The sequence below is a fragment of the Panulirus ornatus genome, chromosome 58, assembly GCF_036320965.1.
Source record: "Panulirus ornatus isolate Po-2019 chromosome 58, ASM3632096v1, whole genome shotgun sequence".
Lineage (NCBI taxonomy): Eukaryota > Metazoa > Arthropoda > Malacostraca > Decapoda > Palinuridae > Panulirus > Panulirus ornatus.
Genome location: NC_092281.1, coordinates 16,538,719 through 16,544,718, shown reverse-complemented (window position 1 = coordinate 16,544,718; position 6,000 = coordinate 16,538,719). Strand labels below are relative to the sequence as shown.

Below are 6,000 nucleotides of genomic sequence, written 5' to 3'. Positions count from 1 at the left end.
AAAGACTTTCTAGTAATGCCTAGAGCCTAGTCTCTCTCTCTCTCTCTCTCTCTCTCTCTCTCTCTCTCTCTCTCTCTCTCTCTCTCTCTCTCTCTCTCTCTCGTCATCGTCACCTAAGCGTTCCACATACACAAGCAGTTCAGACACAAGTGGTGATCTTAGCACACCCCTCGAATTATCATCAAAGCCAGATCCCATGGCATATCTCGCAGAAATATAATAGATAAAGTCTCTGCGTTTCCCCTCATATAATGGGTAAAGTATCTGAGTTCCCCCCTCATATGATAGATAAAGTATCTGAGTTTCCCCCTCATATCATAGATAAAGTATCTGAGTTTCCCCCTCATACAATAGATAAAGCATTTGAGTTTCCCCCTCCCATTTCTTTCTCAGCATCATCTCTTACGTTACGCTGTGTGTGTTCAGAAATCTGAATACACACAAATCTAATCTCAGCTTCCAAGAGAGAGCGACACGCTTTGACGTCTCAAGCATTTTAGGAAGGAAACTGCAAATGAGTTATGCATCTTTTCCACCCTGCACTGCACACTTTTCTACATGAAAACTGAATTAGGTCAGTATGTCAAAGGAAATTCAATATCGAACGAAAGTCGTTCCATATTATAATGAAATATCTGCTTGTAAAACTGGATTTAAGTGATTCTTTTCCTCTTTCCCTATAAGCCTGCACTACAGTGACTGTCAAGTTCCCCCTCCTTGTCCCAGGTGGCTGTATTTTCAGGCGATCTACAAACACACTCTTCAGTCTCTCGTGTTATACTCGATAAGACGAATTTGACACAGTATATTCTGAATTCCGGATGTTACAGCGGTCAGCCATACGCGTTAACTCAACCTCATAGTAACATCTTATCTTGGGTACACCTAGATAGACACACTATCTCTCCACATCAGTGTCTGTATATATATATATATATATATATATATATATATATATATATATATATATATATATATATATATAAGTGTGTGTGTGTGTGTGTGTGTGTGTGTGTGTGTGTGTGTGTGTGTGCATAAAGGTGTTACCGGACCCCGCCTGCGAGAAGTTACACTGCGAGTGAAAAGTCACCTTTGGTTTGGCAGTATCACAGAGAGTACACCCTCATCAGAGAACTTATCCCTCCAGAGGAATCACCACATCCCTGCAACTGTAAGTAGCGCATCCCTTGGGCTGCAGGAGCCATTAAAAACACCCTGGGTAAACACCAGGACTCTGGTCCGAACTGAAGACCATAGCCTAAGACGAGTTCGCATTTGCTGACCCGCGTCAACCCTGGAGGTGGATCATTTTGCCACCGGACCCCCAGTCACGAAAGAGAACTGCTGCTGAAGACCATCATACGGGGCGAGGAGAGAAAGAAATCTCCTCCTGATCAGGGGATTACAACTCCATCAATATCTCCTCATTTACGATGAAGGGGATCCGACCCGACCTCATCTGAACGTGAGGGAAGTGTGTATGTGTGTGATTATGATCCCCCCCCAAAGAAACTACTGACTTTATAACCAGCAGAAGTCTGAGGATGGTTCAGAACCACGCAGAGGGAGAACCTCCCTCGATTTCACCAGTCGTAGTCTCGAGAGTAATTGCCAATTTCATTTCAGCGCTCAAGTACACTCTTACCTATCGTGACAGAAACCATCAGTCCAGCATCTCACCCAGTCGTAGAAGACCCGCTCAACTCACAGTTTCCACGAAACTCGTATCTCGATGTGTCTTCCGTACAAGGGGCAAAGTAAATAGATTCCTAAACTTGTTCATCCATGGCAAGTGTGGATGTTAAACAGAAATCTATTCCAGGGGAAGATGCGTGGTCGAATAGAGTGAAAAAGCCTCCACTAGTATGAGATGAATCAAACGAAGGTTACACAAACGTAGTGTTTAAACATCTACGTAAGGGTTACACTAACTTAACGCTCATACATCATCACTTGACGCTTAGTAATTCTCCCATTGCCCAGTTACGATGAAGTTATACTTTAAGTGAGCCTAAAAGTCTCTGCCTACATCCCTGTGTAGTAGTTATTACGACCTTCAACATCCTCAAAACTCTCTAGAATATGAAACGATGAAGCACTTCGTCTGAATCCTAGCTCCTCAGGCGACCAACGAGGCGAGAAGTTAATATCCAATAACGGAGCTGGTCTGCTGTGTCCCTCCCCAGTGGTGCTGCTCGTCTGCGGTGTCCTCCAGTGGTGCTGCTCGTCTGCTGTGTCCTTCTCCAGGGGTGCTGCTCGTCTGCAGTGTCCTTCTCCAGTGGTGCTCCTCGTCTGCTGTGTCCTTCTCCAGTAGTGCTGTTCGTCTGCTGTGTCCTTCTTCAGTGGTGCTGCTCGTCTGCTGTGTCTTTCTCCAGTGGTGCTGCTCGTCTGCTGTGTCCTTCTCCAGTGGTGCTCCTCGTCTGCTGTGTCCATCCCCAGTGGTGCTGCTCGTCTGCTGTGTCCTTCTCCAGTGGTGCTCTTAGTCTGCTGTCTCCTTCCCCAGGTGGTTCAGACGTGGAGAATCCCGCTCCTGTGCCATCAACGGATGTACCAAATCTCTCAGTAAGTCCGAACTCGGAGGCAACAGAATTCCCAACACACCTCCAAGTTCGACAAACGTTCAGACTGCGTGAAGTGAACTCGCAAATCCAGACGCTTGTTAAGTCTACAGAATTCGCTGACGTCGTGCACTTCTCCCCCGTGGGCAACAAGAAGATGGACGTCTTTGGGATCGATGAGAAAAGGCGCTTGAAGTCCACTACTATCGGTCGTGTGGGCTGTGGTGTTGGTCCTTCCCGAGGTGGGCAAGGTCCCAGGGCCTACTACAGTGGAGTGGTCTGAGAGGAGCCGAGTGGGCGATACCCGATCTCGTGTCCACTCACCGCAGAGCCTCTCACATTCTCCCGTGCCGCTGGAGCTCAAAGGGAGTTGTGAGAGCCAGGTTATTTCGCGTGTGTGTGTGTGTGTGTGTGTGTGTGTGTGTGTGTGTGTGTGTGGCAGAAAGAAGGAGACAGCAACCCGGGCCACAGGAGTGAAACTTGACAGCCACCGAATTACGCAGCCGTCACAAACCTTCACGAAACCCAGTTAGGCAGCACCGTATCATACCACCCTGGTCGATGGCTGCCCCACCACCTCCTCCTCCTCCTCTCCACCGACCACTAACCCCCACCTCCCTGAATAAAGTGATCAAGAAAGGAGGAGAGAAAAGCGACAGAAGGATGGGGTAAGCGAAGAGAAAGGCTGGGAAATGGAGAACCGAACCACTCACCATAAGAGCTGCCACTCAAGGGAGCCGGGAGACACATCAAGCAGTCACCTGAGCTGGTCTGGACAGCGCTGCGCCTCATCTCGTGTGACTCATAATGTAAACAACAGCAGCACAAAATGTGGCTTTTTCATGATCCCATAAAATTCTGTGAAACAGATGAATACATGAATAGATAAAAGATGGTGAAAAACCAACCTGGCTGTAGTGGAACATTCCCTCCTCCTTCTTCTCTTCTTCCTTGCTCCTTCTCCTCTTCTTCCCTTCTCCTCCTCCTCATCCCTCCCTCACCCATCAACCTTCACGGAAAGTTTCGTTTCAACAAACGCAGGTGAGAGAGTAAGGCGACGTGCGCGCGCTCTGGTGGGAATCAAATCTGCTGGCCCTCTAGTGAAGTCCAGAGCGCAAGACGAGCAGCGACCGAAATCGAAAGCCATCTCAGGTATCCATGGGGGCCCAACTCTCCCTCACCTTCCTCTGGCCGCCCCCCAGGACCCCCTGGCATTTATTCACAGCAGCGACTAACTCGTTATAACCTGCCGGTGTGCGCCAGGCTCCTCGGCAAACAGGTTTTCATTCACGACGTCCACAAACAGTGCATAAAAGCGAACTGTTGACGCCATGTCACGGCTCCCTCCTGGCTGAGCATTTTCCTGAAACGTGAAATAAATATTTTGACTCTCGAGTTAACGTATGTAAAGCTATTCAAAGGATATATATATATATATATATATATATATATATATATATATATATATATATATATATATATATATAGATAGATATATAGATAGATAGATAGATAGATAGATAGATAGATAGATAGAGAGATGGATACATACATACATACATACATACATACATACATACATACATACATACATAGACAGATACATAGATAGATAGACAAATAGACAGACAGGTAATCAAACGACCAGGATGATGAAAAATGTCATTATTTCTCCGAACTTCCCGGGTAAACATGCCACACATCTTCAAGCCATCTGAAAATGTACAAATATGTCTGAAAGATTTACGACCTGAAGAAAAACTTACGTGCAAGTTCCACCTTACGGAGTTGATCTTGATATATTTGTGCACTTGTGTTGACCTGGGATATGGGTGGCGTATTTACTTGTCAAGTCTTTGGAAAGTAATTGCAACTCCGTTTTTTAGCGGGAAGTAGCATTATTGCGGGTGCCGATTATATATAAATATATATATATATATATATATATATATATATATATATATATATATAGGGAAGGAAGGATACTTCCCACATATTCCCTTGGTGTCGTAGAAGGCGACTAAGAGGGGCGCGGGAGTGGGTGGCTGGAAATCCTCCCTTCCTGTATTACTTTCCAAAAGAAGGAACAAAGCAAGGAGCCAAGTGAGGAATTTCCCCCTCTAAGACTGCCGTCTGGCCCTGACCCTACCTGTCTCACGTGGGAAATGGCGAGCATGTGTAGAATATATATATATACATGATTACTTGAAATACAACCATTTTGCATATTTCCCCTCTCCTCTCCTGTTCGTTAACATTATCTACATAAAAGCCATTCAGCTTAAAAGCAAAAGCTGAATAAATTGAGGCTCTCAGTTCCGGTAATTTTATAAGTCGGCCCAGATGAAACTCATTTGCATACACGAAGGGAAAAAAAAATATATAAGACAGTTCGTTTTTAGCTAATGAATAAGTTCACATCCTTTTTTTATGCTTTCTTTTTCAGAAAATGTATGACACACACACACACACACACACACACACACACACACACACACACGTCGCCTAAGATCTGGGGCAGTTATAAAGCTTCAAGCTTCCTTTTTCCAAGCTTCGTGCGAGCAAAGTATTATACCTCAAGCTTGGGGGAGGGGGGGTCGGATCGAGGTCTTCCTTTGGCTGAGCCGTATGCATGGGAGCCGCCATCCTAGACAAGCACCCGGGTTGGGTTACCCAGGTGGAGGCGGCTGCTGTCACCGCCTTCACACTTGGGAGAATAAATATTTTTCCAGCAGGTCGAAAAAGGAACATTGAATTATGAAGATGTTGACGACCAGAGTTCCTGAAGGAGGCTCACTTCTGCAAATAAACTCTGGGAGAATTCGTGGGCGTGAAGGCACCCGACGAGATCTTTTAAGACTTGAGAATGTTTCTTCTTATTGTGTTCTCGCTCTTTGATTCTGAATGGGTATCGGCGTTTCTAACTTGACCCATTTATCTTGCACCCCCAGCACACTAATGCTCACCTGATCCTTCCTGTCCCTCACCTCCTCACATCTTATTCACCTGAACACGTCGTCCTCCTCCCGCAGCACCCGATGCTCATCTGAGCAATGCATGGTTCCCTCACCCACTATGGCTAAGCAGTACTTTTCACGACCTACATCGTCACTGAACACTCCCCGTCAGGGATAGCAATGTAGAGTGTGCCAATATTACGAGTATGTTCTTCTTTTCAGGCAAGACTCTATAGAGAGACGGCGGGTACTACTGACCAACCGTGGAAATCGAAATGTGATTTTTCATTCTTCCTTTCCCCATAAGATCCCCATCGGCGCAGCACGTGGTACGTTACCCGGCGCCTCCTCACGTGCTGTTTTTCTTGGCAGCTGTCGTGCCACAGAGAGTGGTGGGCGGGGTGGAATGTTCGGCTTCACTGGTCACGTCTCCATCTATGCAGTTGAGGGATGCAAGTTCCGGTCCCGTGTATCTGTTTTCCAGC

At 46.2% G+C, this 6,000-nt stretch overlaps 1 long non-coding RNA gene across 1 annotated transcript in view; it reads right to left on the bottom strand.

Moving 5' to 3' along the window:
- LOC139766802 (uncharacterized) overlaps nucleotides 1-6,000 on the bottom strand; it is a 49,318-nt gene that overhangs the window by 3,405 nt on the left and 39,913 nt on the right. The window contains exon 2 of the long non-coding RNA XR_011716953.1: nucleotides 3,467-3,921. This is a non-coding gene — a long non-coding RNA (uncharacterized lncRNA). The remainder of the gene's footprint in view (nucleotides 1-3,466; nucleotides 3,922-6,000) is intronic.